Source organism: Panthera tigris, chromosome A2 (assembly GCF_018350195.1).
Source record: "Panthera tigris isolate Pti1 chromosome A2, P.tigris_Pti1_mat1.1, whole genome shotgun sequence".
In the NCBI taxonomy this organism is placed as follows: domain Eukaryota; kingdom Metazoa; phylum Chordata; class Mammalia; order Carnivora; family Felidae; genus Panthera; species Panthera tigris.
Window position 1 is genome coordinate 59,536,648 of NC_056661.1, and position 12,393 is coordinate 59,549,040.

A 12,393-nucleotide genomic window follows, 5' to 3' on the forward strand; every position below is an offset into this window, starting at 1 on the left:
AGGGTTAAATTGTAGTGTAGAGCTAACGCTTAGCTTGAAAAATAACAGCTTTGTGTTGACACTGAAGGTTAAGAGATAACAGCCTTGCCTTACTCGTGTAAATTACACCTCATACTCTTGTAAATTAGGCTTCGCCAATTAAGGAAACAAAAACTCAAAGAAAAGAGCATCAGAGGCAGGGTCAAAGAGATCCGCTGGTTGCAACTTAGAGGCAGAAAGTCTAAAATAAACACCTCATTAGGCAACTGTTTCTAACTCATCTGGAAACTGTTCTGTTCCCAGGTGATGATAAAACAATGTGATCAGCTATAAAAACTCTGTACCCTGGCTGTTCGGGGCCGCACTCTTATCAAGAGTGTTGGTCCTGATTGGTCGGCCTTGCCTCTCATTGTAATAAACTTTGCTGTGACTGTCACTGGTGGCCGTAGCATTATGTTTCAGGAGTCGTGTGGATGCAACACTCCCTACCTCCTGAGACACTCAGGGTTCATGCATGTCAGGTCCATTCCCCACGCAGCTTAGGGCACAAAAATACTCAAAGACTGAAATACCATAGACCGAATCCACAAACTTGCCGGGAGCAAGATCCTACCTTGTGAGTCACAACTGTATCTTTCCACAGAGAGGCAGTGCTTGAAAGCTGGTGATGGCTTGACGCATTCCAGCCCTTATTGAAGTTGGGGTGCATGACTTTTGCCTCTACTGGTATAGCTCCCTGGTATAGCTAGTGGATGTTTCACTTCTCTTCAGGCCACAGGTCTTTTTTACTCCTTGGACACCAAACTTGCCCAGGGAATTGTGCTCGTAACATTATCTACAGCTTCATAATATTCTCATCTGAGATGAAGAATTTCAGCCCTCACTCTATCCTTTTCAATTCTCTTACACTTATCCTAACCGTGTGTTCACTGTGAGACATTCAGTGCCAAAGTCTGGCAGCAGTTTTCATGGTGGAGTCGTGCCAAGTTCCTGTAAGTTTGGAATAGCTTTGGGAACAGGTGCCCCTGGGATGTCTGCCAGATCTACCTTGGGAACAGGAGGTATTTGGGACTTGAATGTGTTAAGCACAGGAGGATTGCTTATGGGTATAGGCAGGGGATATTCGGAGACAGTTGGCCTCACTTCTGTGACAAAAGCTGATGGAGATGTGGCCTTCAGGGCCACAGTCAGAAGGAAAAAACGTCACAAAGATTGAGCTGAATAACTTCCAGCGAGCGTACATGAAGATTGTTTTCTATACCCAGAACAACTAATTTCTGATATCAAGGAGAAAAGGTTTCCCTCCTAAAAACTTGGGGCATTGAGGTCTTAGTTTTGTGCAGTAACTATTACTGTGCTCTGTGCTCCTGCCATAGACTGTCTGAATATCCTGCTCTCTGAGCCTCTAAGGGTTCCCAGTTGTCCACTTCATTTACACAGCAGGTCAACATGAAAGAAACTACTCAACACCCTAAAACTCAGAACCCAGTCCCACAGACTTGGGCATCAGCCCATATTGAGACTCTGCCTTCCAAATCATACTGCTTTACCTGCTGGCAGGAAAAGCTGGAAAGCTGGCAAGTACCCTAGCCCTCCTACACTATTTGAGTTCAAATGTAGGGTTTTTATGCTACTTTAGGACTCCCAGGGGTAGGTAAAATATGTTCCGCTTCTCTATAGCACACAGGTTTTGCACAGTCTAGGACATCAAGCTTCCCTGGGAATTGTGCCAGTCACTTCATTCACAGCTTTATTCCATGATCATCTGAGACAAAGAATTTGGACCAAAGTTCATCCCTTCAATTCCCTTGATCTTTTTCTATCCATGTTTTCCTGTGAGGGACTGAGAGTCCGAGCCTAGAAGTATTTCTCTCCAATTTTAATTATGGAGTCCTGCTAAGTTTCCCTAAATCTTAGCAATGGGTTCTCCACTGGCTCACCTGTGAGACCTATCTTGGCAACAGAAGACACAGAAGTCTTGGAAAGAGGTAAGTGTTATTGGGAGGGAGGCATCCTCACTTGTGTGCAAGGGGAGATGGGGATCAGAGGTCAGAGTCAGGAAATATGTGGCTTTGTCTCAGAGAGTGCCCAGCATTCACAACCAAACACATGAGGATCACTTACTAAGGACATATTGCCCTCCTTTACTGAGACCTGTGTGCTTGGCAGGCTTCTGTTGGCCTGAGGGGTGTTGGTTACCCTGATTCCACTTACCCCTGTGAGGTTCCTGCTGAAACAGGGTGCTGTCGAAAAAACCACCAGACGCCGAATAGAAGTGAGGCAAGATTTTATTCACGGCCAGGCCAAACCTGATCTCCTTCTTGAGAAAAGTGCAGAGATTGGTTCCGAGCAAAGGTAGCAGTGAGCTTATATGGATTTTAGCAAGTCAGAATACATCATTATTTGGTTAACCAATTACAATTTACAGCATTTCATGGTAGCCAATTATACTGTGACACACAGACGTTAGCTTTGGCGGGAACCTATCAATTTAAAGTTCTTTGTCCTAAGAGGGTTTACAATGACCAATCATAGTTAGACACCTGAGATGCTGTAGGACAGCGAGAACGTGACTTTTTACGTGTTGGTCTTGCCTAGGCCAGATCTTGGTAGAGGGGGTGGGGGAGCGTTTGCATCCTAAGTTATCTATTTAGCAAGCAGACGAGGTCCCAGAAGCGAAATAGGGCGGTTAGTAATTTCTGATAACCCTAATTGGGAACTACATAAGCCTTTTATCTCAATTATTCATGAAAGGTGAGTTTAAGCCAAATTTATATACAATACGCTTTCTGATATCTTATAAGTTGACCTATTACACTACATTCTGAGAAGACCAAAGTTGGAGCATGAGCATTGTTCTTCCCCAGGTGGTCAGGGAAGAGAGTCCATTCAAGGACTCTCGGACCACCACCTAATTCCACAGACATGGCTGCCAGCCAGCACAAAGAAGCCAAAATTCACGAGTGCCCCCACCTACCGAATGGAAGAGTAAGGCAAGATCCAGAAGCCTTTCTGCCTTATCTAGGTCAGTATGCAATGTTCTTGTGACTGGTGCTTCCTTTCATCCCAGCCCCCCAGGTGTTTCCTTCTTATTCTCAGGATAGCAAGCTTGCCTAGGAAATGGTGCTCATGTCAGCAGTCACAGCTTCGTTCCATTTTAACCTGAGTGAACAACTTTGGCCCTCAGTGTGTTTCCTCCGATTTAGTTATTATTGTTATTAATGTGAAGGAAGCCTATATATATACCAAGGGCTTGGGCAAGGTAAAGTCAAATGTCAAGTTTACAAGGAGACTTTCATATGCTAATGACTCACAGATTGCTGGAGGCCTAGCTATTGTCAAGCTAAAATGGTTTTTCCCTCTAGCAGAACATTGACGTTAAGACAGAAGGGAATCCCTGGAGAAACATTTGACTCTACTAGCCTCAAGTATTTGTGAATAGGCTGAAGGCAACAAGGAAATGAAGAGTTTATTTTTTTTTAATGTTTATATATCTTTTGAGAGAGAAAGATGGAGAAAGAGAAGAGAGAATTTGCGCCCCTGAGAGGGGCAGAGAGAGAGGGAGACACAGAATCTGAAGCAGGCTCCAGACTCTGAGCTGTCAGTAGAGCCCCTGTGGACTTCACAGAAACTGAGATCCTGACCTGAGTTAAAGTCTGAGGCTTAAGAGACTCAGCCACCCAGGCACCCCAGGAAATTCAGTTTTATATGCCATTTCCTTCTTGCCTTTGTTACTCACATCACTATGGAGGGCAGGGTGATGTTGGGGCTCTAGGAAACTGGGTCTATAGGTTTCTGGAGATTATGCTGTAATGCCCCTGATTTCGAATCCGAGAGACCACCAAGGAGCCGATACCGATGCAAACGCACGAGGGTTTATTTGCAAGCTCGAGCTTGGGCCCAAGTATACCCGACACAGCGGAGCAGGGACTTGGACCCCTAGGTTAAGAGGCGTAGCAGTTTTATAGGGGCCAGTGGCTAATGAGATTGTAACACACACAGAAAGTTGCATAGTCATGTCAGTCCGCACGCAGGTGGCCAAATGAATTACAATTTACTCTATAGTAACTGTTTGAACTAGCCTATCACTCTGGTCAGAATTGGCACGCAAGTTTGGCGGGCAAAAGGCGGAGTTTACATTCTTTGGCGGTTAGGGGTTCCGCATTCCTGTATGAGCCGGTTTCCAGTAAGAGTGTGCTCAGCGGCTTGACTAGGGTGGGGGATTGTCTTAAGCAATAAGTAGGCCATGTGGGGGTTATACATGAGATGGTGGGTGTAGCACAAAATGGAGTTAGTCTTGCTCTGCTTGTCCAGGGGTAGGGGGTTTTTGTTAAATTCCTTGGGTCTCACAATGCCTCTGCCTTTTTCTTGTGATTTACTAAGATACTTGTCCATTGATGGAGTCTCCATTTGTTTTCTGTCATTTTCTTTGCCCTTGGGCAGCCAGGAGTGCCTGAGGAATGTCACACATATCTTATGTGGGTGGGGGTGGTCAGGTAATGCTAGCTTGTGTTTGGCCCTCAGCTTTCCTTCTGCTCCCTCATGAAGCAGATGGATGATTCCCATTTACCCAGCCCACATGTGTTTGTTCCTTCAGAAAACAGCGAGCTTGGTAGGAGACTGTGCTATTCTCTTTCTTCCCAGAATTATCCTATTCTCATGTGAAATGAAGATCTTTGGCTTTCTGGGTACCCACTCCCATCCCCTTGCTTTTTTTGAAGTCCCCACTATGGGGAATTCAAGGCCAGACCTAAGAGCAATGTCCCCTCATTTTAATTGGGGAGACTGGCCAAGTCATCCTGACTCTGGCATAGGTTGGGCAAAAAGCCCCTTGGGACTTGCCAAGAAAAAGACATAGGGCACTTGAAGGTGCCAGACAAAATGTTGGTGTATAGGTAAAGCCAGAGAATTGGGAAGAACCATCATCAACTGTGGGCAGAAGAGCAACAGGGAACGTCAGTTTCCTCTCAGTTTTATCCTATTCTCTGCAGAAATGAAGACCTTTGACCCATCATGTATCCACTCTGATCCCCTAGCTGTTTTTCTAAGGAGGTCTTGAGTCACATTGAAATGTGGTAAGGCTTTCACTCACACAGCGAATGCCCGGGATTGGTGGCCGGCTCCCACTGCATTCCTATGCTAGCCTAGAGCAATCAGTTTCTGATATCCCCAAATAATGATTAACTATCTATGACTGACCTTGTGGGGCTTGGTATTGGTGGTTACCCAGGTTGCCTGTCTCCTGTGGCTGCTTGAGATGTCTTCATATGGAAAAGCAAATGGTTCCCAGATGGGCATTTAGCTTCCAGAAGTGGCCAGGGCATTGCTTGTTGAAGGAATACTTCCACAGAGCCTGATTCAAAAAACGTAAGTGTCAAAACCCATTACACCAAAACCACTGGTCACTCTCCACTGTAGGTCAGAGTAAGAAATTCACTCAGTGCCAGAGGCTTCTCATCCCTTTCTGACATCCCAGAGGAAGATTTCTTGCAAAAGTGGTTGCTGTTATGCCCAGAATTCGTGATCCCAAAGACCACCAGGGAGCCGAGTCCGATGCAAAAGCAAAGAGCCTTTATTCGAGCTAGCTCGAGCTCAATCCCCTACCTGCACCCACGCAGCGGTGAGATGCCGGAGAGAGCCAGCGAGTTTCAAAAGCACAAAGGTTTTATAGGGGTCTAGGGGCAGTTGGTGAGGTAATGGTTGTGGCCTTAGCCGATTGGCTGGTGAAGGGTCGTGGCCTCAGCCGATTGGCTGGGAAAGGGTCGGAGTCCCGTTACGCAGGTTGCCGGGCGTGTTTTGATCGGGAAGTTTGAACAGGTGAGCAGGAGGTTACTCAAGGGGAGGAGGCGTGGTCTGAGGTTTCTTCGATTTTCCCCGAAAGGGGGCCATGTCAGGGACATAGTCACTCAAGATGGAGGACACAGAACAAGATGGAGTCGGCCGGCGTAGGTCTGCTCTTTCAGTTGCCAGGGTAGCCAATGGAGAATTCCTTAGCCCCAGCCAAGAGGTGTTTCTCATTCCCAAGACAGCCAGCTTGCCAAAAGAGTGTAATGGTCACTTCATTCTCAGATTTATTCCATTCTCATTTGATAAGGAGAAATTTGGCACTCTATCCATTTCTATCATTTTTCCCTTTTTCAAACTAGGTCTTCCCTGTGAGAGATTCCCAGCCAGTGTCCAAGAGAGATCTCTTCTGCTTTTAACTGGACAGTCGTATTGAGCTCTACTTTCTCAGGGATAGCTTGAGCAATGGGGCCCCTTGAGACCTGCCTTTCCTAACTCTATTGACAAAGGGAGGCCTAAGGTACCGCAAGGTGCCCGGAACAGAATTTCTGCCCATAGGCCAAGTCCAGAGGAGCTGGGAGGGAGATGGACTCCCTTGTGGGGCCAGAAGGAGCTTAGCTACTCATTTCACTCTCAGCATTATGCTGTCCTCATCTGCAGCGACGAACTTGGGCCATCGATGTCTCCATTCCCATCCCCTGGCACTTTTTCTACCTAGGCATTCACTGTGGGAATTCAGGGCCAGAATGTAAAAGCCATGTTGTCTCTTGTCAGGTGGGGTGTCGGGCCACGTCCTCCCAACTTGGAGAAAAGTTGGGCAACATGGGCCCACCCACAGGGCTTGCCTTTCAGCCTTACCACTGGCCACAAAGACATAGGGCATTGGAAGCAGCAGAGGACAGAATATTTGCATGTAGACAGGGACAGAGGAGGGGGACGGAGCCAGCCTCAGTTCTGCAGAAAGGGGAAAAGAAGCTAGGTAGCGCATTCTCTGTTATATCCTATATCTCTCCAAAAATAAAGAACTCTGGACCCCCATAAGTTCCCATCCCCTTGAGGATTTTTTTTTAATGTTTATTTTTGACAGAGAGAGAGAGGGACAGAGACAGAGACAGAGCATGAGTGGGGGAAGGGCAGAGACAGAGGGAGACACAGAATCTGAAACAGGCTCCAGGCTCTGAGCTGTCAGCACAGAGCCCGACGCGGGGCTCGAACTTACAGACCGCAAGATCATGACCTGAGCCGAAGTCGGACGCTTAGCCGACTGAGCCACCCAGGTGCCACCCCCCCTTGAGGATTTTCTAAGGAGGATTTGGGTCACACACAGGAGAGATGGAGTTGTCATTCACATAAAAAAGCACCCAAGGATTAATTGAGAGCTCCCCGTCACTGCCTGCGCTAACCAAGAGCAATCGGTTTCTGACGTCACAAAGAGAATATTGCTCTCCTTGGACTGAAAGTGTGGTGCTTGACAGGCTGCAGGTGGCATGGGAATGTTTGCCCTGATTGTGTGCTTCACCGGGCTCCTTGAGCTGCCTTCATTCTGAAAAGCAGAAGGCTCTCAGATGGGCAGTTTGCTCCCAGACATGGGTCAGTGCAGAAAGAGCCCAGGCAAAGGCTCCTCCACCAGAGCCTGGTTCCAAACACTTGAAGGTCTGAAGGGAGACTGACCTTGAATCACTGAAGGAATATTGCATCTATACTTGATGGAAAGGGCAGGAGAAAGGGCAATGGCCAGAAGAATCCCTGGCTTACCAACCTTGTGGATGAACACTTCTTGCGATAGGGGCATCAGGTGTAGTCAATGGACATTTCCCTGGGCCCAAACCATTGGTGTGTCTTACACTTGAGATTATGTTACTCACTTTATTCTTTGCTTTATCCAATTCTCCTCTGTAAGAAAGAACTTTGGGCCTCTGTGTATCCATGTCCATTTTTGGTCTTTTTTTTCAAACTAGGTTTCCTCTGGTAGGCATTTGGGGCCAGATTTTAAAACCAATTCTGGCTCATTTTAACTGAGGGCTTGGGTCAAGTTCTCTGGACTCTGGGATACTTTGGGCTACGGGGCCTCGCACCACATGTGTTTTATAACCATACATACATCAGGAAACCTCGTGCATTTGAGGGGCCCAGCATGGAATGTTTGCCTGTAGGCAGGTTGAGAGGAGTTAGGAGAAAAGCAGTCCTCCTTCTGCAACAAGAAAACACTGAGCCATACATTACATGTTTAGTTGTACCCCATTCTCACTTGAATTCCAGATGAAGGTTTCCTCCGGACTAGCTTCCAGGTAAAACCAGTGGTATTTTTACCTTTCCCCAGTGCAGATGTGCTTCCTATTCTGAAGACAGCCAGCTTCAAATAGATTATACTAGTCATTCTATTCTCTGCTTGATCCCTTTCTCATAGGAAAGGAAGAACTTTGGCCATTTCCATTCCATCACTGATTTTCTTTCTTTTTTTGAAACTTGTTATTAAACATTTCTCATTTTTGATGAAAGAGAAACACACACAGAGAGAGAGAGCATGAGTGGGGTAGGGGCAAAAAGAGGGACACAGAGGATCCAAAGCAGGCTCCACACTGTGAGCACAAAGCCCATGTGGGGCTAGACTTCACAACCATGAGATCATGACCTGAGCTGAAATCAAGAGTCAGCCATTTAACCGACTGAGCCACCCAGGTGCCCCATCCTCTGTGCTTTGTCGAATTATATCTTGGTCCCCCCTAGGCACAGTGAGTCTGTCAATAACTCAGTGACAAACCAGGGATTGGTGGAAAGTTTTCACGCTGCTCCCATTCTAACTGAAAGCATTCAGTTTCTGATACACAAAAGGATGCACTGACCACAGTCACTGATGGCTTGGTGCTCGAAAGCCTGGAGTTGTCGTGGTAATAGTTAGACAGCAGAACTCCAACCACTGGCTGCTACAGATGCCTTCATCTGAAGCACAGACAGTTCACCCATTTGCAGTATTCTTCAGGACCTGAAGAATGTGCAGAAATAGCCCATTTGAGGACCAGTGCAACAGAGCCACTTTTCCAAATACTTGAGGGTCAGCCACAAGCCAGAAACTGGTAACTGTGTAGCATGACACAATGCCAGAAACTTTCCCTCTCCTTCTGAAGGAACAATGCAGGAGGTTTCCCTTTGTCCTAGCCTACACAGTATTCTTACTCCTGAGACAATCATCTTGCCAGGAGAGTGTGCTAGTCACTTCAGTTTTTGATATAACCCATTCTCTCCTGTTGATAAAGAACTTTGGACTTCTGTGTATTCTCCTCCACCCTGTTGCTTTTTCAGGCTCAGTTCTCCCTGTTGTCCCTTGAGGCAAAGTGTCTCAGAGCCATTTCCTCTACTTTGAACTAGGGAGTCTGGCCAAGTTCTTGTCACTCGGGGATATGCTGGGCCACAGGGTCCCTCAAAAATGGCCTCTCAGTACTCTGTGGACAAAGATAAGCCCAGGGCATTTCAAGGTGCCCAGCAGGAATGCTGGTGTGTAGTCAGGGTCAGAGGTGTCAGGAGGGAGCTATCTTCACTTCTGGGACAAGAGGAACATGGAGCTAGATAGTTCATTCTCAGCTTTATCCCATTCTCAGCTGAAATGAAAACTTTTGGCCCTGTGTGTAGCTATTCCAATTCCCTGGCTGTATTGATAAGTATGTCTTGAGTCCCTGACAAGGGCAATGGGGCTGTCCCCCACATAGTGAGTGCCCAGCCATTCCTAATGAGCTCTGACTCTGGTCTGTGCTAACCAAGAGCAATCAGTTTTTGATATCTCACCAAAGGAAAGATTGCCTTCCTGGGAGTACTTGGAGTTCGGCTGGTTAATAAAAGAAATGATGGTTAACCAACCTGTCTCCTTTTATGGCTGTTAAAGATGCTTTCACTCTGAAGAGCAGTTGGTTCACCCCTGGGCAGTATTGAGGACCTGCTTAGCACAGAAAGAGACCATTCAAGAACTCCTGCCCCACAGCCCAGTTCTAAACACTTGAGCACAAACCAACTGCCCTTGAATCACTGCTGCCTCTATCCACTGATAGGATGGGAAGGGAAAAATGAAATCCCAAAGCTTTCTTTCTCTTTTTCAAGTAAGAATATAGGCATCTTGCCATGTGGGCTCCCACTTTAAACAGTGGGGGTTTCCCTTTGCCCTAGCACACATGTGTTTCTTATTGCTGAGACAGTCAAGTTGCCAGGAGATTGTACTAGTCATTTCACCCTCAGACTTATCCCATTCTCATCTCTCATAGGAACACTGTCCCTTTTCCTCTTTATTTTGTGTTTATTTTTATTTTTGAGAGAGAAAGAGAGATAGTGTGTCTGCAGGCAAGGAGGGGTAGAGAAAGAGTGACAGATGATCCCAAGCAGGCTCCATGCTGACAAAGAGAACCTGATGTGGGGGTCGAGATTGCAAACCATGAGATCATGACTTTAGTGATAATCTGATGCTTAACCAACTGAACCACCCAAGAGCCCCAACTTTTTCTCTTTCAAATTCTTTAAATATTTAATTTTGAGAGAGAGAGAGAGAGCGTGCAAGTAGGGGGAAGGGCTGAGAGACACACACAGAATCTGAAGTAGGCTCCAGACTCTGATTTGTCAGCACAAAGCCCAACATGGGACTCAAACTCACAAACTGTGAGATCATGATATGAGCCAAGACCAAGAGCCAGAGGATTAAGCGACTGAGTCACCTAGGTACCCCCTTTTACTCTTCTGACAACACACAGCAGAGATTGCCATGCTGTCAGAGAGCACTTAGTGCCTGGTCTCAGATTCTAAACAGCACATATTCCATGCATACGAGGTATGTTCCAGGACCTAGTCAGTGCATACAGTGGCAATTCAAAACCTAATGGGCCACAAGAATGGTTCCAAACACTTGAGCAAAAGCCTGGGGCATGGACCTACTACCCCCAAATCTCTGCTGCTTCTATCCCCTGTAGGGAAGGACAGGAAAAACAGCTAAAGCCAGAAGCTTTCCCTCCTTTTCAGAAGGAAATATGGAGACCTCTTGCAGACTGGTTAGACAGGACATTGCTAGGAAATCGTCCTTCTAGACACTTCATTCTACTCTGTGATCATTCTCACCAATAATGAAGCACTTTTGCCTTCCATATTTCCATTTCAATGAATACTTTTTACTGTTTGCAAAGTCATTTCTCCCTGGGTGCAATTCAGAGACAGTGTCTCAGAGAAATATCCTTTCCTTTAAGTTGGGGAATCTGGCAAAGTCCTGATGTCTCTGGCATAGTTGGGACACAGGACTCCTCATTATGTGCCTTTCAGAAGTGTGTGGACAATGGGAGGCATAGGGCCCTTGAAGGTGCCCAGCAGAGTGTCCATGTGTAGGAAATGCCAGGGTTTGGGAGGGAGCTGGCCTTATTTCTGGTCGAAGGAGAAACTATGTTAAACATTTCATTTCCAGCTTTATCCTAACCTCCTCAGGAAGCTTGGCCTTCCTTATAGCCATCCCCATCCATTTTCTGTTTTCATAACTAGGTCATGGGTCACAAACAGGAGGAATTGGTCTGTCAGCCACACAGCCAACAGTTTCTGATGAACTACCACTCTGGGCCTGTGCTATGTGAGGCAATCAGTTACTTTATCCCAGGGAACAATTACCTTCTTGTCCATGAGCCCTTGTTGCTTGACTGGCCCTGGTAATCTCTGTCATGGAGCTTGCCTCCCTCCCCTGGCTGACTGAAATATCTTCATTCTCTAAGGCAGATGGGTCAGGCATGCACAGTGGACTGCAGGATGATTCAATTCAAAAAAAAAAAAAAAAAAAAAAAAAGCCCTCACAGGGAATACTGGATCGTGACTTGGTTACAAAACCTAGAGCCTCAATGGGATCTCGGACCTGCTACCACTGAATCACTGCTCTTTCCTTGCCCTCAGGAGTAGGGCATTCAAAGGAGCCCAGGTAAGAAGCCTTCCTTCTCTTTCTGAACAAAAAGTGTAGGCTTCGTGCCAACCGGGCACCCAGGTGTAGGCAATGGATGGTTCCCTTTGCCCCAGCCCACAGGTGTTTCTTACTACAGACAACACTTAGCTTCTTGGGAGATTGTGCTAGGCACTCCCTTCTCAGCTTCATCCTGCTTTCATTTATAATGAAGCATTTTTGCTCTCTGTGTATTTATTTCCATCATTTTGCTCTTTGTTTTTTCAAACTAGGGTCTCACTGGAGTCCATTCAGAGTCCGTGTCTCAGAGCAATATCCTCCACTTTAAACTGGGGGCTCTGGCTGAGTCCTGGGGACTCTGAATAAACTGGCAACAGGACACCTTCTAATATCCCGTTAGAACTCTGTGCACAATGAGGCCTAGGGCATAGGAAGGTGCCAAGCTGTGTATGGCTGGATGCGTGTAGGCAGTCCCAGAGGTTTAGGGAGGGACTGGCCTTACACATGCAGCTGGGAGAAAGAAGATAGATGTGCACAGCAGCATAACCTAAGTCCCATGTGTAATGTAGAGCCTTGGCCTCCCTTGTAGCCATCCCCACCAATTCGCTGTTTCCTAATTCTTGGGTCACATTCAGGGACAACTGGGCTTCCACTCACTTCACACAAGCAGAGCCCAAAGATTGGTGCTAAACTTCCTGTGCTCCGGTCCTGTGCTCTGTAAGAGC